This window comes from Dipodomys merriami, unplaced genomic scaffold, assembly GCF_024711535.1.
Source record: "Dipodomys merriami isolate MVZ:Mamm:240054 unplaced genomic scaffold, mDipMer1.0.p SCAF_13, whole genome shotgun sequence".
NCBI lineage: Eukaryota > Metazoa > Chordata > Mammalia > Rodentia > Heteromyidae > Dipodomys > Dipodomys merriami.
In genome coordinates this window covers 18,233,996-18,246,046 of record NW_027202604.1, presented here as the reverse complement: position 1 = coordinate 18,246,046, position 12,051 = coordinate 18,233,996, and the positions used below count along the sequence as shown (strand labels likewise).

The 12,051-nt window shown below is 38.8% G+C and overlaps 1 long non-coding RNA gene across 1 annotated transcript in view; it reads right to left on the bottom strand.

Moving 5' to 3' along the window:
• LOC138824715 (uncharacterized) overlaps window positions 1–12,051 on the bottom strand; it is a 142,804-nt gene that overhangs the window by 53,312 nt on the left and 77,441 nt on the right. The window contains exon 2 of the long non-coding RNA XR_011371155.1: window positions 10,984–11,176. This is a non-coding gene — a long non-coding RNA (uncharacterized lncRNA). The remainder of the gene's footprint in view (window positions 1–10,983; window positions 11,177–12,051) is intronic.

Sequence of the window (12,051 nt, the reverse complement as noted above, 5' to 3'; positions counted from 1 at the left end):
CCCTGGCAGCCTTTCCATCACAGAGAAAGACAGAAAGCTGAGGGGATCTCAAGGGAGCCTGGGAAAATCAACACAATGCCTGAGTATGTTTTCTAGATGGGCAGAAGGAAAAAAAAAAACTAAACAAAACACCAAACGGTTTAAAGAAGATAATGACCCAAGAAACCATATCAGCACGATAAATAAGAGATTGCCAAGCTGCGATTGCAGGTTGAAGGTTAGGCAAATTCTTATACATAACAAACAAGCAATTTAAATGACTCTTGGACAAGTCTCAGCGGCATCATTTAAAGCACCACCTTGAATTTATTTTGCAGCGGTTGCTATGCCAACAGGAGGATTGTATTCCAAAGGGGAAATGGACACTCCACCCCCACACTGCCTGGCACTGATTCTGCAGCTCTGCTGGGTTTCTCACCGCTCCCTGGTCTTGTCTAGCCTCCTGTCACCCCTCCACCTAGAAACCTTCCAGATTTATTTCTGGGGCATCGCCTGCTGTGCACAGAATCTCTCCCACTCTCTCTTTTGAACATTCTATGCATGCCCCTTATACTTTTGGGCCAGACCATAAAACCTCTCATCCCCAGCATAGCAGGAAATACTTTTAGTCAATCCTGAGTCTAGCACAGTGTCTTAAATGCGGAAGGTGGCATGAAAAGTTCAGTTGGTGAGTTCTAACAAATAAAAATAAAACTCTCAGATACCATATTTGCCACAGAGGAGGGATTTTAGGATGCTATTATTGTTTTAAGCAACACATAAAGCATCAAAGAGAATTCCTCCTCACACTAGGGTAGATGCTTCATAAATATTTGCTGATTGGATAAGCACAGGAATAAGTAAACAAAGGCATCTCAGATAAATTGGTTTTTTTTTCCTTCAATTCTCTCATAGCTAAAGTTTGCCAATGAAAGATCAGGCACGATGTACAACAGAACTAGTTACCGGAATCATAGGTGCTAATTACCGAATGTTAACTCCCTGTCAGGTCTTGTTTTAAGCTTTTCATTTATATTCTTTCCCACTATCACAAATACGCTGCAAGGTTGGTTCACAGCGGTGTTGTAATTACTAGGTAGTGAGGTAGGTGGCTGAAATCTTTTTGATTTTGTTTCTGACCTCTCCATTCTGTTAACTTCTTACTACATTGGCTTCAAAATGTATTTGGAGATAAAAACCCACTTCTAAGAAGATAAGATATTGCAGGCAATAGCTATTGATTTCTTAGGTCTACTCTGTTGTGCTGGGTACTAGGAAAATTACACGAAAACTCTAAAAGAGGCCTCCAACCCCTAGAAATTCATCTTCTATACAATGTCTTAGAAGATCATAAGCTCAGGAAGGGAGAATATACCTGAGTGATCTCAAGGGTGTCTAGGAAAAATCAACACAATGCCTGAGTATGTTTTCTAGATGGGCAGAATAATAATGCAACTAAATCAGGATGTGGCAAAGGTAGGCTTTGAACACATACCTGTGGGGCCCTTGTCTCAGAACTAGCATGAAGTTAAGTGCTTAGAATAGAGAATGAGACAGAATGGGGCTTGCTCAAGTCCTAGCCTTTCCTTGTGCTATCAGATGAGAATGGGCAAGTTAACCAGGGCTCTGTCCGCCTCAGGCTCCTCAGGTGTAACATCACCTCCCTCCTGGAGATGAGCACTTTGTGTCTAGCAGAAAGAGGATGACAACAGGCAACAACAACCGTGACTACTGATAGCACTAGGAGTTGCACAACACAGAACTTGCTCTTCATTTTTGGAAATAAAGGTCGCTCAAAGATAAGGCTCTGTTCTATGTTTACATGGTTCCAAGCACAAAGTATACCCATATGGACACTGAAATAGTGAATTCTGGGAGCAAATGTCCTTCCCACCCTCTCTGTGGAAAAATAGAAGCAATACCACCCTATATATACAAGCCACTTAACACATTAGCTATATCTAAAATCTATATCCATATCTCTATTTCCATCTCCATCTCTATATCTATATTTGCTTTCATTTATACCGTGCTCATTTTTTCAATCATTGAGGAACAGAGAGAACTCTCTTCTATCTTTGGCAGAACTTGTGTCTGTCTTGCTTCCTCTGAGCTTCTGTTTACATCTCAGTTGCATATCGACATCATTCCTGACTTCTGCCTTAATTAGCAGCATAGTTTGAGAGCAGAAGGCAAAGAAATTATCTTGGTGCATGGAGACAGGGGAAAGAGAAAACAAGGGGAGAAAACCAGAATCCTCAACCTATCTCCCGGTTTCTGTTAGTTGTGCATGAGGTGTTTGTGAATGCCGGCTTGCCTGGGAATTTTGAAGGAAAGGGGAACTCTAAGGCCATCTAGTGCTGGCAAGTTTCTTCCCCTGTGTCTCAGATTCTTAAACTTCATTGTCAAGTGTATTTGTAGCACACATTTAGAAAACAGTCGTGTCCAATAACCATTTCAGGAACGTATTGTAGAGCAAAAGCTGTACATCAGCCGCACAGATTTGGAGATGCGATGTCTCTCAGAGGGCAGTAACTCAATGTAAGTCTGTCACCTGTGAGGACAGCATCCTCATCACTGAGCTCCTTTGAAAAGCATGGAGTATGAGGCTGAGTTCTTTTTAACCTTAAATCTATCTCCCTTTCTCTCTGAAGAGAGAGGCAGATTTGAGAAGCAGGCCAGTGCTTCCAGAAAAGCTTAGGAAATGAGCACAAGGACCACAAGAAATTAGTGTCATAACCTCCGAGTCAGTGAAGCTACTTGGAATCTGCCATGACCAGAGGTCACCTTGATGGGAGTCAATCTTCTGCCCGTGGAACTGCAGTTATGGGTAATGGCATCTGGATACACACTCACCTAAAAGCTTGTGGAGAGGATGATTCGTAGGGGCTGGTGGCCACTTTACAGAGTTTTTCCTGTGATTTTCCTGGAACCCAGCACAGAAGAGGAGACAGAAGACATCAATAACTACTGCCTGAAATATCTTACCTTTTTTTGAAGTAGGTTTTATCTCCAAACACATTTTTCTTAATGCCAGTAGTAAGAAAGAAACAGAATAAAGTGGTCAGTTTAAAAACATTCAAAAAAGGGGCTGGGAAGGTGGCTCAGTGGTAGAGCGCTTGCCTTGCATGCCTGAGGCCCTGGGTTCGATTCCTAAGCACCACATAAGCAAAAAGAAAAAAGCCGGAAGTGGCGCTGTGGCTCAAGTGGTAGAACGCTAGCCTTGAGCTGAAGAGCTGAGGGACAGCGCCCAGGCCCAGAGTTCAGGCCCCACAACCGGAACAAAAAAAAAAGAAAAAAAATTCAAAAAAGGTTAGTATTCACCTTGATGTTTACTAATTATATAATCTTAGTATTTGATGTATAAAGTGAGTTGTAATTAATAGGAACACTAGATACTATTTCACAGAGGTGTGTAAGGATTGAAACGTGAATGAAGTATGTTACATAATAATACCTAATACACAATGGTGATTTAAAAAATTGATGACAATAGCAAAATAAAGATAATTTTTTAAAAAGGTAAGATACTGGAACTGCTGGTATTTGCCAGAAGAAGAAAAAAATAGACTGTTTATTATAGAGATGTGTCTAGGTTTCCATTCTGATTAGGAAACAAATCATTTGTCTTTCATAGAGGCAAATTTAAAGTTGAAGTGGTAATATACAAGTTATATATCTTTCCATTAGAAAAGTATGTCCAGTGTGGGCTGAGATGTATTCAACAACAGACTATCCAAAAAGGTTACTGCTTATGTGTAATTATAGTTTCTTAAAATGAATTTTATGAGGGCAAAGTATATACAAAAATTCATTCAAATATATAGTACTCATTAAGTTCTAGTTGACTTCAATAGAATGTTTTCCTCAGATTTTATTGAGCTCTTGTGTTTGTAATCAGTCAACCTTGAGTGAATGAATGTGTTATGTAATATACTTTCAAATGTAATTTTCACCATTAACATTGTTTTACAACAGCAACTATGTCCCCCTCCCATTCCCAGCCATTGACAGTTCCCTGGAGTAAATTCTCCCAACATGGAATCCCAGGCTACTAGAAGAATATCAAGGAATCCACAGTTGGAATTTGTCAGCAGCACTGTGTTTATATAGTAAGGATTGAGTACATTTAAATATCTCAAAAAGCAACTAGTAGGTGATGAAGATTGAGTCTATTTTATAACCCTTGTTTCTAAAATAATGTAATTCAAATTTAATCTTTGGTTAAATTTGTATTTTAAAACTGGCTAATCAAGTTCCTGAATTTTTTATTTATTTATTTATTTTTGTCGGTCATGAGGCTTGAACTTTTCCTAGTCACTGTCCCTCAGCTCTTCAGCTTAAGGCCAGCGTTCTACCATTTGAGCCACAGCACCACTTCCAGTTTTCTGGTGGTTTATTGGTGATAAGAGTCTCATGGTCTTTCCTACCCATGCTGGCTTTGAACGGTGATCCTCAGATCTCAGTCTCCTTAGTTGCTAGGATTACAGGTATGAGCCACGGGTGCCCGGCAAATTGCTGAATTTTTAAAAGTGGGATCTGCCAATAGGAACTGAATATACAGCATCAGTTCCTTTGGAGAAGAGCAGCTGCCGGACAGTTCTATGTTCCTATGTCAAGGGAACTTTTCAATTAGTAAAAAATGTCTCTTCGCCTAGTTGGTACCTGCTTTCCTCCTTGTCCTTTGAGCTCTCTGGTCTCCTTTCCTATCCTTCCTATTTGTTCCTTTCCCCCCCTAGTCAATGTAGGACCCTTTAAATTGTTTTTCCCCCTCCTATCATTTCTCTGCATCATTCTAGCTTTTCTTTCCAGATTCACTCCTCTCACAAGCTCCTTTCTGCTATAAAATCTTTAAAAGCTTCCAGGATAGAGTCCAAAGTCCTTGCACATCCTGAGTAGGGATGGTGAGGAGAGTTTACAGAAGAGTTTACAGGTTGGCAGAACTTGGGGATGTGCCAATGCCACACAACTACCCACTTAAAAGTAGTGAAATTTAAGTTAATGAAACTTAAATGATGTATATTTTACTATAATTTAAAAACCCTTAGAAAGATGAACAAGATACTAAATAATGGTCCTTTTTATTAGAACTTGTTCAACTGCAAATCCATACACTGAAAGTTAATCCCCAAATATGGTGTTAGGAGGTGAAGTGTTATGCAAGTGGAGTCCTTAGGAATGCAGTTAGGGCTTGTAAAAGCCCTAAGAGAGCTGCCTTGATCTGTTTGCTATATGAGGTATAGCAAAAAGGTATTATCTATGCACCCCGAATTGGGTCCTTCCACAGTGCTGAATCTGGACTTTTCTAGGTCTAGAATGGTTAGGAAATAAATCTCTGGTGTTTTGAAGCCACACTATCTACAGTAATTTGTTACAGCAACTGGCAGACTGAGACACTTATCCATCATTGCAATGGGCTAGACATGGTACTGAGCTACATTAGTAGTTTATGTTGAACCCCATAGAAAATGAACTATAATTGTCATTATTTCACTGATGAGGAAACTGAGAGCGCAACACCTTAGTGAAGATTACACATCCTAGGATATTGACACACTGCTGATAGAGCTAGCCAGGCAAATGTAACAAATGATTCAGAAAAAAAAAAAAAAACAGTACTCTATGTTCTCTCTCTGCCTCAGAGTTGGGACCAGGTGGCCTATGTGGGCCACTTCCCTTTGGTACAAAATTTAAGAGAATAAAGATGACAAGTGATATTTTATAGTAATATCTTAAATCAAAGTCAAGGAAAAACTCAATAATAAACAAAATACCCAATTATTAGTAAGGACAGTATCTGATTCTACATCTCATTCACTTTATCCTGGTTCCTATAAAGACTTATTTATTAAAGCAGGTGACAGTCCATACTCTTTAGTTTACTGCTCTGATTTTTTTAAAGACAGTGCATTAATAGCTTCTAATTTATTTTTAATTAACATGATGTTCAATGGATAAATCACAGTTGTATTACATTTATGGATTACCAGGTGGTATTTTGATATATGTATGCAATGTGGAATGATTAAATGAAACTAATTAACATATCCTTCATTGAAAATGTCATTTATCTTAATCACTGAGTTTCTTGGAATCCCCTTAAATTCTTTTCCCTATGCAAGTATATCACTTGTTTCCTCTTAAACCTGGCCCTACTACACTGTCAACACAAAAGAAAGTTCTATACTAATTTTTCTTCCATTAGATTCCTTGCTTCCCCAATGTCTACCAGCTTTTTGGTGCTGACATTGATCACACTGGTTCTGTTCACAGGGAAAATGTTTTTATTCCAGGCCATGGGAAATCTTGCAAAGAGAAGGGCCTGCTTTGTTTTTGTTACCATAATAGAACATTTCTGAAACACAAGTTACCTTTCTGCAGACAATACTGTTTATTGAGATGCCTGGATAGCATTATGTCAATAAGAAAGAAGTCGGTCCCTTCAAGCCAATGTTTTCATAAAAAATTCATAGTCTATGCACCACTTGAATACCCTGAAAACATTAAGCCAGCAGAGATATAATCTTATTTATGCAGAAAACATAACCACTGGTTCGCAGTACTGATTAAATTAGGAACAAAACAGCTATGGTCATTTAATCGCTCAGATTTTGAGATAACCTGGAGTTGGTTTGTAAAAAGGACTGCATCTTGCTTTTTTCTGTAGGGAAAGAGGCATCCTTGTGATAAATTGCTTTTGTTTTTGTATTTTAAGATGATCAAACACCTAGGGTGGCTTTTACACACACACACACACACACACACACACGCACACAACAAAAACACAATCAGAATCAAAATCACAGAGTTCTAAACAACTAGTTAAACAAACTGGAAAGTATAAACTTGTTCTTGTTGTATCAAAAAATCCAGTAATAAAAGCATTAAATTAGTTCTGGGCTCATTGCACTGAATGAACCGTTTTCCTGAGTTGCAGCAAGGCAAGGTGGCCAAAGTGATACGCAATGCTGAAATGTGTTTTCTAAGAAAAGATACTTAGGAAAACAGTGCTCTGAACTTACCCATGCCACAAAAGGATCAAACTGCTAAAAATACAAAGGATAGCACACTAGGAAAAAAAAAAAAGACAAGCCAGATGCTGGTGGCTCTCACCTGTAATCCTAGCTTCTCAGGACGCTCAGATCTGAGGATCCAGGTTCAAAGCCAGCCTGGGCAGAAAAGTCCATAAGACTCTTATCTCCAATTAACTACCAGAAAACCAGAAGTGGCACTGTGGCTCAAATGGTAGAGCACTAGCCTTGAGCTGAATAGGTCAGGGACAGTGCCAAGGCCCAGAGTTCAAGTCTCCACCACCACCACCACCAACAACAAAATGACAAAACAAGCTTCACCTACCACTTTAAAATAGGTTTCAGCTGGGATTAAAGGGAAAGGGGACAGACAAATAGAGAGAGGAATGATGGGTAAATATAGTCATGATACCCCGTGTTCATAGGTGAGGATGGAACCTGGTAAGGAGATCGATTGAGGGGATGGGTGGGGTTGGGATAGATTGGAGATTGGATAATGGAAGAGGTGACATTGATCAAGATGCATTGTCCTCATAAATTGACATGTGGAATTGAAGCCCCTTCATACAACTGCTTAAAGATAAACTGTATATGATGTAAAAATTTTAAATGACAAAACAAGTAAATCATCGGTGTCAGAGCTTGTCAGCCAGTGATAACTAGAAACAAAAAAGGACTCTTGAAGCTAAACAGTTCTGATGCCAAGTGACCTTTTAGAAATGAAAGGCTGTGAATTTGAACCCCCCCCCCCATAAAAATACATGTTTTCAAATATTGTTCATTTTAGGACAGGACAATTTTTAAAATTTCTGTTGGCCCAGAGTTGCATCATATAAAACTACCATCTATCTAAGAAAAATTTACAAAATAAAAAACAGCTGTATCCAATGACACCTGACACCCAGGATGTGAATGACTGGCCTGTAATAAGGAGCACTCATGCTGGGAAATGAACATAAAAATAACTATAGGGAAATAGAAGAGAATCACGTGTTTAGCTGTTTCATAGGAGTATTTTTATAATTCAAGACATAAAGAACTGTGCAAAATAAGTTCTTACCCTAGCCTCAACTACAATGACTTGCTGAATTGATTTGTATATTAATTTACTTTTTTTTTTATTATTATAGAGGTGATATATAGAGGGGTTACATTTACATGTCAGGCAATAGGTACGTTTCCTTTTGTACAGTGTTACCTGTTCCCTTGTTCTCTCCCATTCCCTTCCTCCCATTTCCACCCACAAGCTGTATAGTTCACTTTCATCAATGTCCTGCGCACTCTACTGCTGCAATTTTTTACCCTCTTTCCTCAGATTCTGTGCCTTGATAGCAGATAAGAAGACATTAAGCCAAATGAACCCCAAGATAAGGACACAAGTGTTTTTTTTCTTTCTTGTTATTGTTTCTAATGTATTTATAAGGTACCATGTGATTTTTTTTTGTTGCTTTGTATGACCCTCCCCCACAGTATAACCCCTATTTTCACTGTATTTGATGTAGGTATAATTTGGGGAGGGGAAGGGAAAAAACAAAATTTTTAAATAGGGATATAGGTTGACCCATTGCAAAAATGAGATGTATAAGATGCTATGTTGTAAAATGAACTTTACAGTTTATGTGGGGGTAGGGAGGATGGGGGGGTTGGAGTATAGTTGTGGAGGTGGGAGGGAAGGGATGGGAGGGGAAAAACAAAGGAGGAGGCAACAATGCTTGATAAGAAATGTACTCATTACCTTGCTCATGTAATTGTAACCCCTCTGTACAGTATTTTCACAATAAAAAACTTGTTTTTTTAAAAAAAAGAATATAGAATCATCAGCAAAAGGAAAAGCAAATTAAGAAAAGATTCCTTTGATTTTTAATGAGATTATCTGTTCCAAGAAACAAAGTACCGGAAAATAAAGAACCTATGGATATGACAGGTATTTAGCATCTCAAGAAAGAAAAAGTTAAGTGACAGAAACTATAAAATGAAGGTGTTAAAAATGATCAAAGACAAGCAAATTATAGAAACCATGGTGAATGAAGAGCAAAGTATCTTTTAAAAGATCTTCAATAAATGAAGGAGAACCAAATATTATATAATATTGGCAACAGACCATATAATCATTTATCAGAAAATTGGACAATATATTAGATTCATCTGAGGAAAAGGACTGGTTCAATGGATTTGAAGAAACCATTCAGATTCTGGTACAAACTAAGAGAGAGCATTAAAGTAGTTATGAGATGGCAGGAACAGATCAAAAAGTCTACATCTGCTGGGCACAGGTAGCTCATACCTGTAATCTTAGGTATTCAGGAATCTGAGGGGTCATGGTTCCAAGCCAGCTGAAGCAGAAAAGTCCATGAGAGACTATCTCTATTTTCTCCAATTAAACAGTGAAAAGCCACAGGTACAAATGTGGCTCAAGTGGTAGAGTGCCAGTCTGGCACTTAGACTTTGAATTCAAGTCCCAGGAGTGGCAGGCACACAGGCATGCACCACACACCCAAATCTAGCCTGCTGCCAGTGGCTCACTCCTGTAACCCTAGCTACTCCAGAGGCTGAGATCAGTAAATTGTGACCTGTAGTCCTAGCTACTCAGGAGGCTGGCTCCTGCGGACTGTGGTTCAGAGTCAGTCTGGGCAGAAAAGTCTGTGAGACCTTTGTATCCAATCAACTATCAAAAAAGTTGGAAGTAGAGCTGTGGCTCAAGTAATAGAGGGCTATCCTTGAGCAAATGAAGCTCAGGGACAGCACACAAGGTCCTGAGATCAAGCCCCAGGACCAGTGTGTGTGTGTGTGTGGGGGGTGATGTTGTGTCCCAAATCAACATTCTATAGAAACTCCAGAAGAGCGATATAGTGAAGGGCAATGTTCAAAGAGAAAAGTCTAAGAATGTCCTAGATTTAAAGAGCTACTAACAGTTTGCAAATATACTTAAAACCAATCCAGCTTGGACTAATAAAAATTGTGGTTAGCAGATTTATTTATTTTATTAGCAGATAATCTTTATTTTTCAGTTGGTTAAATTGGTAAGCTTTAACCCATAGTTGGCATGGTCTAGAATGGCCTCCTGTCTTCAGATCATCACAACTATCCACAAGGTCAGGACCCTGGAAGTAAGATTATCTGCAGTCAGTGTGCTTTAGAATGGGTCCAATGTCCTGCACAGATAAATTGTAGGACTGAAATCACCTGCAAAGTGGAACAATATGAATGTGGACACTAAATTGGTTCTCGGGAACTGCTCAGGATGGTACTTGGTAGAATGCAATGTTTGCAAACATTAATAAAATAATCTCAGCATTTGTCCTCCCTTCCCTTCTTCCCTTCCCTTCCCTTCCCATCCCTTCCCTTCCCTTCCTTTCCTTTCTTCTTTCTTCTTCCTTCCTTCCTTTTTCCTTTTCTGGTACAGGGGCTTAAACTTAGGGCTTGAGAGCTGTCCCTTAGTTTGTGTGCTCAAAATTAGTACTCTACCACTTGAGCCATAGCTCCACTTCTGGCTTTTGTTGGTGAATTGTCTCACAGACTTTTTGGCTTAGCTAGCTTTGAACTGTGACCTTCATATCTCAGCCTCCTGATTAGGAGTATAGATGTGAGCCACCAGCACCTGGCACTCTGAACTGGGAAGATCATCTAGAAAAAGCTGATCTTGCCAAAGAACTTGTGTGTCAGGACAAAGCCCTTTCAAAGGAGAGAACAAAGCAAGTACATAGTCAGGTCTGGCATACTAGAGGTAGAAAACACATTAGCAATCTCACCTTGGAGGATCATATATATTGTTTGTCAGTCAAAGGTAAAGACAGCTTGTTTATTGTGAGTATGGTGTGCATTACATTTGTTTTTTAAAATGTCAGGCACATGCATGTACAATATGCCTGTTTTCCAGTAATGTGCTTTTTCTACACAATGTGAAATTAGAAATAAATTGCTAATGGAGGCACGATATGATGAATCAGAAATGGAGTCAAGGGAAAATACCAACCCTGTTTGAAGCGAAGCACATCTTAAAGCGTTTCCTTTTTCTTTACTCCCTAGAAGATTTGGTCAGCTTATGTTAGCCAAAGTGGTCTTCTTGGTGTAGGAGTCACTGGCATTATTTTTTACATTTTCTCTCCCAATGTGCAATCAGTACCATTTTGAAGTCAGTGCCTTTTAGAAATCTTCTATTTTTTTCACTGAAAAAAAAAAAAGAAAACCAATTTATTTTTTGTTCAAAGAAAAAATGGAATCACAGCCATCTCGGAGAGAACTGATGAAAACATTGGCAAAACTTTCAGATAAAAGAGATCAAATTGTTTACCAAGAAAAAAATATATATATATTCTATTTTTATTTTCCCTCACAATCATTCAGAAAGAATGGGAGGGGTGGGGGAAGGGGGTGGGAACTCTCACATTCTTTCTTCTGGTGGAAAAACAAACTTTTTATAAAGCAATTCGGCATTTTAATCATTATACCCGGTCATCTGAGAAAAGTATTTAGCTTTTGCTTTGATTTTCATTTCTTTCATCAGTCCAGGAAGGTTGTCCCTATACTGACAGCCTTAGATGTTGGGATCCTTCCAAAAAAATCCTCAGGTATTCCAGGCTAACTTCTAGCTTGCTCTTTTGGGAGGTAACATAATCAAATTCTTTTTACAAGTTTTTTTTTTCCTTTTTTTGGTGTGAGGCACCCATATGCTTGGGTAAAGATTATAGTTTGAACTTCAGTGAAAGTAATTGAATTTATTTGCCCTTCTATTTATGGTCAATAATTCTGTCTGGGGATTCAGACTTTCCACTGGAAATTCTACCTCCTGATACTATCTCCAGACTCGGCTGTGAACCCTGATGGAAGGGCAATAAATTGTCAGTTTGAAGGTAAATAGAGACAGAGGGGGGTGGAAATCAAATGCTAGTCTTTACTCAACTTAAATTTCTGAATGTCAAGGGCTCCCCTCAATTATCATGATCCAATTTTTCTCAGTTCACTGTGACCTCTGTTTCTTTGTCAGATAAAGTTTTTGTATACAACACTCAAATATTTTATTTTTATTTTTATTGCCAGGGGC